The 15,059-nt window shown below is 50.8% G+C and overlaps 1 protein-coding gene across 7 annotated transcripts in view; it reads right to left on the bottom strand.

The window, feature by feature from the left end:
* The window catches only part of MOB3C (MOB kinase activator 3C), an 82,416-nt gene that overhangs the window by 60,297 nt on the left and 7,060 nt on the right, over nucleotides 1-15,059 (bottom strand). For 2 of the 7 annotated variants that reach the window (XR_003094514.1, XM_006015757.3), the window contains exon 1: nucleotides 1,133-1,318. The exons of 1 other annotated variant lie outside the window; for it this stretch is intronic. The gene's annotated coding sequence lies outside the window, so the exon portion shown is untranslated. Of the gene's footprint in view, nucleotides 1-1,132; nucleotides 1,338-3,152; nucleotides 3,279-11,465; nucleotides 11,565-15,059 lie in introns of those variants that run through there. 4 more of the 7 variants (XM_025206446.1, XM_025206465.1, XM_025206450.1 and 1 more) reach the window with 4 other exon arrangements.

Raw genomic sequence — 15,059 nt, 5'->3', positions numbered from 1 at the left:
TCAGCCTCCTACCTGGACCCCCCACATTTGTACAAGGGCTGAAGACCCTCCTCGATCCATCACCGTCGTAACCGAGCACCCCTCCGTCCTTATCCTCCGGAGCCCAACGGGAGGCAGCGCAGCGACTATGGGGACGGTTCTGCTTTGAGCAGGGGGTTGGACAAGATGTGACCTCCCGAGGTCCCTTCCCACCCTCATTTGCTATCATTGTATGATTTTATCCCCGTTTTACAGCCAGGAAAAGGAGGTATGGAGGCATTAAGTGACTTGCCCAATGTCCCATGCGATGCTTGTAGCAGAGCCAGGACTTGAACCCAAATCCTTCTGGCCAAAACCTGGCACGTAGCTATGACCCCTTAGGGATTCAGACCCGCGGAGGACATGAATTCATCGCAGCTAACAGCTGGGGAACTTGGGGGCTGATCCTAAGCCAGGGGAATGATGCAGCCGCCCGTGTTTTAGCCCGGAGGGGTCTGGATTCAATCCCTGGGAAGAGGGATACAGGGCCAGACCCAAGACGCTCTGGCCTCTGGAGCCTCTCTGGAGCCGGTGGGTTTGGTAAAAGACTCAGACCCACAACACAACTTGTTACCAAGTGCCTGGGGTGAGATCCTCCCGTGTGCTGCACCCCTTGTTCAAACAGACTAATAACTCCCAGGGCGCACGGCCTCGCCTCCCAATTAACCTCTTTGGTGACTCAGACGGTTTCCAAGGGCTTTCTGACCACAAACTGGAGTGTCCCTAGGGGACTCCTAAACACAGCAGCGTGCCACCACCCAGACCTGCCAAACGCTGGATGCCGCTTCCCAACTTCAGCCACTTGAGACCACGTCTGCTCCAAAAAGTGCCATGGACTCCTCCGCTGCCACGCCAAATGCCACCCCTTCCCCTGCCACGAAATACTGACACACTCGCCAGCTGCTTCCCTGCCCTCCCTGCCCCACCGTTCACGGCATCAAACCCGCGAGTGCCCCCCAGCCCCATCGCTAGCTTCCTTCCACCGTCAGAAACCAGCCCCTTTCCCCAAGGAACGGAGCTCCCCTACACCGCCCCGCAGGAGCAGCCCGACTTTGCTGGGAGACGGCAATTCTCAGAGCAAAAAAAAAAAAAGCCTCCCTTAAAAACCACGCACCTCCTACCAGAGCCGAAGAATTTAATCCACTATGTTAAGGCAGCAAACGCCGGGAGATCTGCTTTGAATCCCTCCAGGGTCAGCTCTCAAGCCCCCCTCCTCGGGTGTCAGGGAGAAAACTCACGCGCCCAAAACCTTCCTGGGGTTTTCATTAAAAGAAACTCTGGCCGGACTCTCCCTCTTCTTTTTTTCTTTTCGCCTTGTCAGTGATGTCACATCCTGATTGTGTCTCAAACTACAGCTGTCCTTGTAATAACTCGCTTGCAAGAAAGGCAAGCGGCGCTCCCTGCCCCCACCGCCCTCCCTCTTGCTCCCACGCTGTGGGGCCTTTCACCGTGCAGCGAGCTTCTTGGGAAAGTGTCTCGCACACACACGCACTGCATTTTTGGCTGCCGTACGAAATCTTTTGGCTACGGGTCCTTCCACTTGGCTTCCCCCTGCTTGGCTCCAAACCAGAGACTTCATGAACTATATATATATATATATATATGTAAAAATGCTATAGCTCAAAAGAATATGTTAAAGCCGGCAGAGAGGAATAGACACATGCTACTTTTCTTCCCTCCTGCACCCATTTAAACCCTATACATAACTTCTTAGTCCTGGTCAGTTCTCAGGGTAAAAAAAAAAGTGGCTTTTTTGAGCAATAAAAGTTACTTTTTGTTTTGTGGTTTTGGCCCTTGGGCTGCCAGGAAATGTCTTATCAAAGCAGTCGGCTCTCAGCTGCTTTCTTTAAGCGTGGCTCTGAGATAAAGGTCTGCCCCTGCAATTCAGTGTGAGTAACCCTGACGTCAGCCCCTGGCTCGAGGCAGGGCTGGGACTCGGGGAGAGTCATGCTGCCTCTCCACTTCTTGAAAGGGATCTTGGCGTCTGGGCTCTGCCAAGAGGTCTGGAAAAAGCCTCTGGGCACTGGAGGGAGGTATGAAATAGTCACGCTCCCCCCTTGCTCCCCGGCGTTTAGGAGGGCGGCTCAGTGCTGGAAGAGATTATCCAGAGCGGCGGAGGAATTCCCATCATCGGGACAGACAAATGCTGGGCTGGGAGGGTGCAGACAGGGCTGATCCTGCCTTAAGCAGGGGGTCTGGCTAGCCGGGCTCCCGAGGGCCCTGCCACCTCAGCCATTCTCCGATTCGGACGAGGCATCTCCCATCTTATTCCAGCTCCCAGGTCCAGAATAAAAAAAACCAAACAATTTTTCAGTGCCCGACTGATCTCGCGATGGGTTTGCTCGGCCGACCTGCGCTGCGGCCAGCGAGGTGCTGGGCCTTCGTGCCTGGTCGGCTTCGCTACAGGGCGATGTTTGAGTCGCCGGTGTAGCTGGAGAGCATTTGCGGAGGTGGTTTTCACTGGGAAGGGAAACCCCAGGGGAGTTTTCTATTAGGTCATAGCTTTTTTAATAAAGCACTTTCGGTTTTGTGTTTTATAGGAGTTTAACTCTGGCACGCTTCCCTATTGATCATATCAATTTACAGCTCGGCTAAACGGCTTGACTGGATCACACCACTGCCCCCTTCCCTCCCCCACAAAGGGCTGCCCGGCAATTTAGTGCTAATACTTATTATCTTCTTCTTAAGGAGGCCCCTTCCACATCAAGGTTTCATGCGAGGAGCACTGTGCAACGATAAAGGGGCTCCATTTGGACCGCAGCAACCCGCAGCTTTATTTAAGCGCGCTGGATCCAATGCTGCTGCGTGCTACTCCGAGCCCGGGGAGCTTCCTGGTGCCACCCTCCAAATTATCCCCACTCCAGCTCCCAATTCTAACCTGCAGGTCATTGGGATTATATCCCAGTCCTGTTGATGGGATTACATCCCACTCCTGTCCCTGGCAAGAAGTGGTCTTTGGGCCCACTTGCTTGGTCCGTATTCTTGATAGACCCCCTCAACCCCCTTCTCCGGCCTCTCTAGCACACTTCCAAGGCCCATAATCTGCTGCTAATCCCTTGCTTTGGAAGTGGGTCCCTATGATCCAGCAGCTCGGTTGCAATGCGGACCCTGCTAAAGGCAGCATGACGACTTACCTGCGCTCTGTCCCAGGCCACCACCTTGCAGGCACGCTAGACTACACCTCTGGGGGCACGTAAGGATGGAAGCAATCAGACACAGGCGTTTCTTAATGGATCCCCGCTTTGACTTCCACAGCCGACTTCCTTCAGCTGGGTCACTTAACAGTCCCCCTCTGCCTCATCTCTCTCTCGCTCCAAGTCCATCCATTTTCATAGGGCCTGGAAGAGTCTTTGGTCTTGTTCTTGGCCAAGCCTAGAGCGGAGGGAAGAGCACAACAGACAGATGTGGATCTTCTTGGCTTCAGGGCTTCCAGCGTCCCACGGGAGTCACATGGGTAACTGGCTCTCCCTTGTCTCGAGGCTGGAAGAGATGTGACATCAGCTCAAATAGTAGTTGGTGGACAGAGTCATTTGTCCACTGACCCTTCCAGGGGTTATCGACTCATACCCCGGGCAGGATGTCCAGTTCCAAACTATCCCGGACAGATGCCTCTCTGCTTGCCCAGCTTCCCCGGACAGATTGTCCATCGTCTGACTGCTCTTATGGTCAGTCGCCACTTCCTTTGGACCTCCAGGGTCTTCACAGAGCAAGGCAGCGGTGGCCTTTCTGTCTGGCTGATCATTTCCTATGGTCCCATGAACTGTACCCATGTCAGGATCACACAAGTCATCCTCAGCATCCCTCCCCTACTTCCACGACAGCAGAGAGAGTCATTGCACCGGGGTGAATTTCATAAATTCCCTGCTAATTCTTAAGCAACGGCCACGACTCATCAAGTGTACAGGGAGGTCCCAAAAATCATCGTATCAGCCCAGAATGCCAGGGAATCAACATCGCAGAGGCTTCAGAATTAAATGCAAAAGCGTAACACTGAATAACTGTGTTATAATATATTTCATTTATAATATCTAATAAAATAACATCATAAAATTATAATAGAAAATAGAGTTACAATAAAAAACATAATAAATATATTAAAACATTTTAAAAAATCATTTTTTTTCTGAGTGGTGGTCAGGCTACATTTTCAACCTGGTTATAGATTCATAGATGTTAGGGCCGGAAGGGACCTCAATAGATCATCGAGTCCGACCCCCTGCATAGGCAGGAAAGAGGGCTGGGTCTAGATGACCCCAGCTAGATACTTATCTAACCTCCTCTTGAAGACCCCCAGGGTAGGGGAGAGCACCACCGCCCTTGGGAGCCCATTCCAGACCTTGGCCACTCGAACTGTGAAGAAGTTTTTCCTAATGCCCAATCTAAATCTGCTCTCTGCTAGCTTGTGGCCATTATTTCTTGTAACCCCCGGGGGCGCCTTGGTGAATAAATACTCACCAATTCCCTTCTGTGCCCCCGTGATGAACTTATAGGCAGCCACAAGGTCGCCTCTCAACCTTCTCTTGCGGAGGCTGAAAAGGTCCAGTTTCTCTAGTCTCTGGTTAGCGACAGTCGTTATCCCTGGAGTGGCCAAATCCTCATCTAGGATCTAGCTTTTGCCCATGGAGCTTCCTGGTGCCACCCAGGAAGTAAGTAAGATCCCATGGCAGGGAGTTGCATTGGGCGATTGCTTCAGAAGCACTGTCCGTCTCTCACGTTTCAAATGATTTGCCTGCCCCTTGGTCCTGGCATTGCAAGGAAGGAGTTCCCAGCTGATCCTCCCTCAACCGGTGATTCATCATTGGCATGCCTTTGTCAGGTCCCCTCTTGCTCACATCCTTGCTGCCGTGCTCTGAAATCACAGCCACTCCTAAAGGAAGAGGCATTAATTCAGTCATCTGCAACTACAGACAAGCCTAGGGATTTCCACACAGATCAAAACCCATCTTTCTTTCCTTTGCTTACCAGCTTCCCAACAGCCAGCTTGAAACGCTATGCAATGCATGAGGATCCTTATGGGGTGAATACCCCCAAAACCTAAGCATTTTACATCTAGAGTGGAACCACTCCAAAATTCAGGAATGCTTAAGGAGATTACCCAAAGGGTAAAACTGGAGCAAGAGCCAGGGTTTTGTTTCATTCCCAACCTGCCAGCGTCAACACTAATGCAGTTCTGATCCAATCTTCTTCTTTCGTACGGCTGATGTCGACACAGAACAGCAACTCTAATTTTACATTTAGGTGGTTGAGCCAGATCACTCACTGCGTGACGAGCATCAATCACTGTGCAACCTCCTTCGTATTTGGGGATTGGACATTAAGTCATTACATGTTCCACAATTTGTTCTGGGTGACCGTAGTCACACACCGGAGAGTTTTTAATTTTCCATTTGTGCATCAAGTAGCTGCGTCTCCCGCGGTTTGCGTGGATTCGGTTTAGAGTTGCCCATGAGCGCCACGGGAGATCAGAGCCATTGGTATCTGATCCGATGCCCGCTGGAGTTAGTTCATCAAATGACTCCTGTTGACACCAGGAGGCTGCAGATTGAGGCCTGTGGTCGGCCAGTGTCACTTATCTTCATCGCCTCACCAGCTATTCCTGGGACGGGGCGGGCGTCACCTGCCACCGCAGCCTGGTGTGAGATGGGTGGTGCACTTCATTTTGCTTCTCCCTTGCTGTCTGGCACGTTATGGGATTTCGTTGAACGGCCGTGACCAAAGAGTGACAGTGAGAGGCAGGAAGCCACAAGCCCATCAACCTGCAACGTCGCAGACCCGCCCTCCCCAGCGGTCTCAACTGTGCATCAAGAGCAGAAGGAAACAAGGAAGCCGCGGCTCGATGCAGACCTATTTCCGCTTTGCAGTGTCTCTCCCCCAACCACAACCTCGGCTGTTACAAGCCAGTTCAGCCTTGCTGAAGCCAGGGCAGTTTGCAGCTGTGGCTCTCACTCTTGCTCAGTCCTCACTGGAGGCTCTCGCAGTCCCTGGGACTGCCATGCTGGTACTGCCAGTCTCACTAGGACTATTTTATTTTTGCATCCAACCAGGGGCTTTGGGGAACGTGTTTTCCAAGCTTTGCTTTCGCTCTGGGTGGATGGTTCGAAGATCAGATGTGGCCCCAGGGCTCCATGTGCTCGCACGCAGACAGCATCTGTTGGACACACGTCTCACCTACCACTTATGGAACGGTGCAGGCCTACGAGATGTCCATATACGCAGGGGCAACATCAGCTCGTCACCCTGATCTCTGCTCTCAGATAATGCTGGGCTTTGTTTTTATGCCACCGGATTCAGGGACCGTGACTGAATGTTAACACTAAGCCTGCCACCCTGGCAAACTATTTGTTTCATTTTCTAATGAGCTCTGGCTTGTTTGCTTGGGGAGGCTGATAATGAATCGACCAACCTAAGGACTTTCATTGCTTTCATTCAAAGAGACCTGCCGCCAATTTTCTTTGGTCTGCATTTGCACAGAACCTATCACGTATCACAGCGGGGTCTTGGTTCACGATGGGAATCGCTGTGCAATAATAAAAATATTAATAATAAGTAAAGGGGCTTCTCTTTTACGATGCCTCAAGGTGGATTTAGGGACAGCCATACAAATGGATGCTACAGCCAGGTTTAGCTTCGGAGTGAGGGACAACCACCAGACCCATTTGTGTGTAGCAGCCTTAATACAAAAAATCCTCTTACAGCCGAATGGCCGTTCACTACCTGTAGGGCACTGACTGTTTTTCACCTTCCAGACTGATCTGTGCAGAGGAGACAGCAGAGGCAGACACACAGAAGATGCTGCTCCCAGCCTGAACCAACCCCCGAGACCCTCCCAATAAGCAATAGCACATCAGGATTTCCTTAGCGCCACATAAACCCAGAGATTTTAAACAGGAACCCACAGCAGTAAAAACACTCTGACCTGCTAGAGTCTTTCAGAGCTCTTTGCAACAAAAGAAATGCTCTGCTATTTTACTGTATTCAAAAAAAGTGAAAACTAAGAGGCGGCATTTTCTGAGAGGTTGAGGACCACTGCTCTACACTCATCTCAGACACCATCTTTGCTAGCCGTGCTATTGTCACGGCCGCGGCAGCCCTAGGGATTGCACCGTGATGGCCCCAGTTTGTGCATTACTGACAGCGTAATGACTGCTCTGTTGTCCTCCGGTGGCAATAGGACTGCGGGCAGAAGTTGAGGATTTTGCTCCAAGTGGGACTTGTACTGTATTATCTTGCCTGCCACACACCCTCAAGATGCACGCTGTTTTGGGGAAGGCAAAACTAAGAAGACTTTTCCAGAGTTATGGTTGTATGTGCTAGGGATAGATCCCAATCTTCAGCACGTTCATCGTCCCTTTCCTGCTCAGGAGAAAGCTGTTTTAACCCTTTCACAGCTGGACTGCCAGCTCAGCCAAAAGCTGAAGCCACAGGTGCTCCATGGGGCAGATCTCAGATTTTGAAAAGTGCTAGAAACGGAGGAGGAGAGAGACCAGGAGTAGCAAAACTGCAAATTCTTCATCAGAATTGCCAAAGAAAAGTTATCTTGATTAGCAGCCTATCAAGACCATTAAAAGGGAGAGTGGGTCATTAACCCCTGCTGAAGTGAACAGCAGTGAGCAGGAATCAAGTAGATTATAATGTGCCATGAAGTCAGTCAGCTGCCTCAGCACTGCCGAAATAGATTCCTTTCTGGGCAGAAAAATCAGATTCTCCATTTAACGCATGCACCCTAATCTTGGAAGGCTCTTTTTTTGGGAGGGGTGGGGAGGTGGGGGAGTGCACATGGCATGTGAATAAATATGGTAGATCAAGAAGCTCACATCTTCAAAGCCACAGTTTCCAGGTTTCACTGTAATGCCAGCATCCACCTGGGGTATGGCCCAGAACCAGGCACGACCAAAGACTCCACATGACGTCCTGTATGTGGCAAAGGGGTTGAAATGAAGGAACGGGGTTACCCGAGTGCTATGGCCTGCCGTAGCCATGCCTTCCGTTGTGCAATGGGGAGGTTGCTAAATAAAAGAGCCAGTTCCCCACTTTCAATCCTGGCAGTCGTGAAGGGCTCGTTTTGTTGAACTGAGCAGCCTCTTTACAAAAACTGGCAGCAAGGAAAAGAGAAGAAGGGCAACCTGGGGACAATCAAGAAGTTTAATGCAAAAATGAGGAATGGCAGCAAAGGTCAGGCCGCTGTTTCCTTGTGAATGAGATCAGAAAGGATCAATTCCCCATTGGGGGCTGGAGCAGTCACCCCTACTCCCTCTTTAGGAGTCCGTTAGCACCTGGGACCCTGGGAGAGCGACCTTAAGATGATCCACAGAAGGGTCTTGCTGGAGAACGGCCAAGCATCACCATAGGACACTTCAGTTTCATATCAGGACGAAGAGACAATAGGCTTGGGGCTGAGCTCCGAAGACCCACTAAGCGCAGCTGCAGAGCACCGAGCGCAGCTCATGCAGAAAGGTCGGAGAGGAGAGGCTGTGGGCTGGGACCCCGAAGCCGACTGCCGGCAGGAAGCTGGGCCTAAAGCGGTAGAGTTAGCGACCGCATGGGAACCAGCAGTGAATCTCAAAAGGTTTGGCCTGCAACCCTGGATTAGTTTTTTGGCTGGAGCAACTTCCCTCGCCCCCTCTTACAAAACAATACAGCTCGAGCTACAGACGGATGCTGTGTACCTAGGGCCAATTGGACACTCGCCTCCTCTGTGGTTTGTGGCTCGCTGCTCCCATCCAGTCGGTGCTGAGCAGGGATGAACTCCACACCTGTGACTGCCGGCAGCTCCAAATCAATGATCTAGGAGTCCTTGATATGGCACCATATGCAGATGTTGTGTTCATTAACTAGTCTTGCCAGGGGGATGCACTCCAAGAGGAAGAGGAAACACTGCGGCTGCTCTCCTCTGCAACACACGCTTGCAATGCTGGACCTGCCAGCTGGGATGGCCGGCTGGACTCCCGTGGCCTTGCTAAGCAGGTTTCTACAGGAATTTGTCAGCCACCTGCAACATGGGGATGGGGGAGGAGATGGGAGGGGGGGCAGTGTCCAGGGCTCAAAAAGGCTTAAAGACACTCTCTCTCTGGCCAGATGATTAAAGGGGAAACTGAGGCAGACACTACTGGGGAACAGTCTAACCCCCAAACCTCTACCCAAGCTTTTAAGTAAGGCAGAAATCATATCAAGGCAGGGTAGAAATGTACCTTTATATAGACTAAGTAAATAAAATACAGAGAGAGAACAGAAACTTTTGTGAACCCCAGTTTACTTCATCAGATGCTGTTTTCATTCAGCTGAGCGTGGTGCCATCTATAAGCAATGAAGTGAACTTGGGTTCAGGAAAGTTTGTGCTGTGTGGATGGATGGATAAGAGAGAGAGAGATCTATATAGTTATATATAGCTATATCTATCTATCAATAGATAGAGAAAGAGAGAAAGATATAGCTATAGATTATATAGATCTCTATACACACACACACACAAAATCTTATTTAATCTATAAAAAGTACATCTCTAACGTCCCTACCCTGCCTTCTGACCGACTCAGACTAACACAGCTAACTTCTTCTCTCAGATATCATATAAACCATCTTGTTTTTAAAACACCTTTCACTCTGGCTATACCAGAGGCCTTAATTTTTTTCCCTGCTGGATGTGCTGCCCCTAAAGGCCACAATGAGATGAATTAATCCAATAAAAGTGTGCAGTATTCTTCAGCCTAGGGTGAGAGTCGGGAGCCTGTCACTGACCAGAAAGTGAGCGCTGCAAAGCAGAAGCAAATGTGATGTCTCAGTGCAAGCCCTGCAATAGTACCAGTTTATAGCGGCGAGTTAATATAGCAAAGCAGGGGTTTACATCTGCACTGCCACGCAGTGGCTGCTCAGTGTAGCTACGTGTAATTACCCAGGTAATAATACCACAGGGAGCTAACGAGTTGTTCAAAAGCTCGCTGTGCAAGGTCAGTGCTGAGCCTAGAGGCTAATACAGCAGATGCGAGCTTCTGCGCAGGGCAGTGCCAGAGGTGGGAGCAGCCTAGTGCTTTTATCATGGGTGCCAAGTGCAAGAGCAAGCTGTCCGGGGAGGCGGTGGGGTGGAGAGAGGGGCCAGAAGAAGGAGAGCAGCCTTACCTACATGGACTGGGCTTGTCTATGGCCCCCAAGTCACCTAGGCCCTCCCGACTTGCCAGCAGACCCAGCCATGACTGATGTTTTGCACAGAGACACCCCACTTTGATTCTGCTCAATGGCCTGTGCTTGCTAGGGGGGTTTCCCCGAGGATGGACCCCAGGCTGCAGCCGCCTCTCACACCTAGAGAAAGCAGGACCAAGAAATACGTCCATGCTATTGCTCTCTCCCAGCAGTGCTCACTATATCCTGGCAGGGCCCTGAGATGGCACTGGGGAGGCCTGGTTTGCAGCTCGAGCCACCTCATATTGCCCACAGAGCAGAGGATGCACCCGAGGAACTGGTGGTCTCCGACACCTCTGGGAGTCTGGTCGCTGGCGCGAGGCATCGAGGGCTGGGAGCTGGGACCGGCCGACAGCCATTGCTCCAGCAGCAGGAGACCCGAGTTTTGTTCCCAGCTCTGCTATGGGCACAGATGACTTCCAAGTTGTGGGCACGGATGACTTCACCGGATTCCTCTCCCCCTGCCTCAGTTTCCCCACCTGTAATATCAGGATACCTGGAGGAGAGCAGTCAGACCCGTCGGCAGGAACTAGAGTCCCCCCCAGCCAGGGTCAAACTATGGCCAGGGGCACAGGGCCCAGGAGCAAAGCAGCTGGCACTTTGAAGCCGGCCTCTGGAAGAGACTGAGGCCCACTGCCCACAAGCGGGTTTAAGTAAAGGACCTGCCGCCCCTCCCAGACGCTCAGAAGAGAGAGAGGCATGGCCGGTGGGATGCACCTCAGCTGGCCCATCAGCCCAGTTGGGCTCTTGACACGCTTTGTAATGAGCCAGAGATGAAATGTGCTGCCCTAGGATGATCTCCCGGGGTCGGGGACACACTCAGCACAGCATTTCCTTCTCTAGAAGTGCCCCCCTTCTGAAAGACAGTGCCCACGACTTGCAGGGGAAGAGATGCCTTGACCCAAGCAGGCCTGCCCGGTCTCTGCTGTTATCCCGGGGGCAGTCTGGGACACGGCACTGGTAAGGGGCAAAGGCATTTTCTCTCAGGAGCCGATAAGAGATCGTAGAGCCAGGCAAACCTGGACTCTCCTCACAGGGAGGGGAGCTCACCATTTCAGACACCAGTCCCTAGATCTCCTACCAGCTCCCTTGAAGGTCAGTCCTGCAGCTGCTCGTCTCCTCCTCCACCACTGCTTTTGCCCCCTTGCTGCCCTAGGGCTCTGCCTTTCTCAGACCACATCAGACACCCACTTTGAGCTATGTGCCCCCACTCCCGACACATGCACAGAGAACAACCAACCACCAAAACCCTTCCACCACCTGCCTGCACCTACCCAGGCACAGCTCATCGTGCGGCCTCCAGCCTTGCTGCAGTCTCTGCTCATCTCAGCGCGACCGAGAAGACCGGTTCCCGGCTGGGTGACAGGGTGTTTTATGAGACGGTGGCTGCTGGGCGAGTCGAACGATTCGCAGAGACGCATCGCCTGGCTGAGTGAGCAAGCGGGATCGCAGTGATTTATCATCTGCCCATCAGGGTGACACCTGGGCAACTCCACGCACAGTCTGGAGAGGCAGCAGCTTGTATCACTGATGCACGCAGAGCAAATGCTCCATGCCCAGCACCTCCACCCTAAAGGCAGGGGTGCAATGCCCAGGGGTGCCTGGGCTCAGCTGCAGACTTTCTGATGACTCTTAGACACTGCTGGCTTGGCCCCTGCCCAACACTTCTTAAAGAAAGTGTCACCTTAGAGGTGACACTTCTTAAAGAAAAACTAACTTTTAGCATCGCCCCTCCAACCAACACTCACTGCCCCCATGCAAATGTGGGGTGGTGACTTTATGGGGAGAGGCAGAGGCAGAAGAAATGTGTGTCCATAAAGATGTATATTTTGCAGGTGAGCATAAGGAGAAAAAAGTAGCTTTCACTAAGAGCTGTTAGGGACGCCGATCTTTTAAGAATATCGTTGTTCTATTTCTTTTCATTCTGCTACTTGGCTTTATTAGCCCAGTTGAAAAGCAAACTGTGGAAAGGCCTGAAAGCCACTGTTATTGCTTATAATCATTTTAAAGGAGATATTCATGTGGAATAAATATGAATATGTCCCCGTTGGGATTTCTCCCTTCTTACATTAGAAACGCGGGTCTCTTATATACTATTTTTTTTTTACTATGTCTCTTCGAAGACACCGTGACTCAGTCAAGCCCCAGAAAGCTGAATAATCAGGAGAGGAAGGGATCTGAAAATCGGTTTGCTTCAATTGCTGGTTCCTGTTTCCTTGTTTGGCTCAAGTCTGGCTAGCACAAATGTCTAGCTCACAGGGTTAAGAAATGATGTCCATATTAAAGATTCAAGACTCCTTCCCTTTAGTTCAGGGAGAACTCAAGAAAAAGGAGAGGAGGAAAAACAAGCCCCCCTTTCTACTCCTGACCTTGTATTTCCCAGATAAAACAACTCTCTGAAACCAGCATTTCTCTCTGAAACCAACCAAAAGGGGAAGCATGCCATTTTTAAAAGCCTGGAGGCAGCTTTTTTAAAACCTGGCATGTGTTAATTTTTAAATCAAGAAATGCAACAGATCTCAGAAGAATTCAACTGCCAGAATAGCCGGAGCCTAAATACAAGAGCAGACGCACACCGGTGCTGCCTGGTGAACGCTCGACTGGAGTTATTGATTATCGTCAGACAAGCTATCATTGCCTGGAGGCCAAAGCACAGTTTCTTAGCAACTTGCAAAGCTGCAGCACAGAAGAGTCCTACCTTGCAGCTTACCCCTGGAAGGGCTTTCACCTCCTCCAGTCACTGATGAGATCCCTGTAGTGTCTTCTTTCTGTAGCTCCATCCCCGAAAGCCTCGGTGAACTCTTCTGAATGGGGAATAGATGGGACGAACCTATGCTGGCTGCCCGCTTACCCAGTGCGGGGATCAAATGATGGCTCCAAGAGCAAAAAGCACGAGTGCCCACAGTCTGCACTAGAGTCCACGTTGCACAATCAGCATCTGTCAATAGATTCACAACTGCATAACAGATTCATAGATGCCAGGGTCGGAAGGGACCTCAACAGATCGAGTCCGACCCCCTTTGATAGAATCAAAGAATCGTAGAAAATGTGTGATGGAAAGGATCTCAGGACATCACATCTAGTCCAACCCCCTGCTCCAAGCAGGAGCAGCCCCAACTACAGCATCCCAGACAAGGTCTAGCTGGGTCTTAAAAACCTCCAAGGATGGGATCCCACTACCTCTCTGGGTAACCCGTTCCAGCGCTTTACTACCCTCCTAGACTGACTAGCCTGCTGCACTTGGATGCAAATAATAAAGGCAGATCCCGCTCTCAAGACCCCGGATCAGATCATGTCTGAGGCACCCACTTGCTCTGTTTCTCATGCCTGTTTCACGAGGTCGATAACACATCCTTCCACCTTGGCTTGTAAGGCCTAAGCCAGATGCTTAGCCCTACCAGATACCCATATTGCAAGGACCAGGTCGTAGGCAATCTGGCCTAGGTACGGCAGCAGGGGATGGCTAGAGACAGGAGCTGGGCATCCAAAAGCCACACCAAGCGGGGTAGAGTCCAAATTATTCCAAAATCCAGAAGTGGAGTCCAAGTCATAGGCCAAGCAACCAAAGCCCAGCAGTTTCCAAAAGCCAGAGTTTCTAGAGCAGAGTCCGAAGCCAGAAAACCAGAGAGCGCAGGATCAAGGGAAGCTCATCGCAGCAGATCTTTGGGCAGATGCCACAAGTGCAATTAGATATGGAGGCTGTTTTCCCCAGCAGACAACCCAGGGGCCCTAATAGTGGCCAGCTGATTCATTAGACAGGTTGGGGCTGCCAGTTCAAGCAGATTTAATCAACCCAGCAATTAGGGTTGCCTGACCATCCTTATAGTCAGAGAGTCCCTCCTCATCTCCAACCTCCATTTCCTCTGTTGCAATTTGAGGCCATTACTCCTAGGCCACAAAGAAAAATGGATCTCCATCCCCTTCACAACCGCCCTTCAGGTATTTGAAGACGGTGTCCAAATCCCCCCTCGGTCTTCTCTTCTCCAGACTAAATAACCCTAGTTCTTTTGGGGGCCGTTGACCTAAAACACACCATGAGGGTTGCCTTATTTTGTCAGAGTTCAACAAACAGGCAAATAGGATGTTTCAGTCCAATCCCAACTGAATTATGATCATGAAAGGTCTTTCAGAGTGTCTACCAAACCAACGCATCCAACACTGGCCTTTACAACACACTGACTGATAGCATGGGGGAGATGGGGGACTCTGTATATGTAACACCATCTCAATGGAGAAACACGGGTAATGCAATAGGGCTGTTGGCTGCAGCCGTGTGGGTCTAAGGATGTAGACAGACCAGGTTCTTTGGGTAGAGGTGATCTCTTTTATTAGACCAACTAAATAGTTGGGAAAATTCTTCTTTGCAAGCTTTTGGGTACAAACACCCTTCTTCAGGCATAGGGAGAGTCAGGTAGTGCAATAGGCATCCCATAGAAACTTCTGCTTGGGAACTCAATGACTGGCTGCTTGATATATGGTTTGCAAGGCTCTTTGGGTAGATGTGATATCTTTTATTAAACCAACATATTTGGAAAAAAGTTCTTAGCAAGCTTTCGGGCGCAGTCACCCTTCTTCAGGCATATGGTTTGAAATCTATATGGCTTGAAATACCCGCCACGAGCAGCTTTTAACCTCTGAAATGCCAGGAAAGGCCACGCTTCGATGCAGTTTAAACTGAGCCGATTGCAAAGCGTGTGCTAGTCGTTTCATTATCCGAGGAGCCATTTCCCAGCCTGGAGGTCAGATCCAACTCCAGAGGAATTTAATTGCATCTCAGCCTGAGCACAGCATGCATTGCCTTGTGGTAATTGGGTTCTCCTCCTCGGACTGAAGAGAGACTGGATGACAGCAGGGAATGCGTCTGAGTG

Source organism: Alligator sinensis, unplaced genomic scaffold (assembly GCF_000455745.1).
Source record: "Alligator sinensis unplaced genomic scaffold, ASM45574v1 scaffold781_1, whole genome shotgun sequence".
NCBI lineage: Eukaryota > Metazoa > Chordata > Crocodylia > Alligatoridae > Alligator > Alligator sinensis.
The sequence above is the reverse complement of the archived record's forward strand: the minus strand, read 5'-3'. Positions and strand labels throughout refer to the sequence as shown.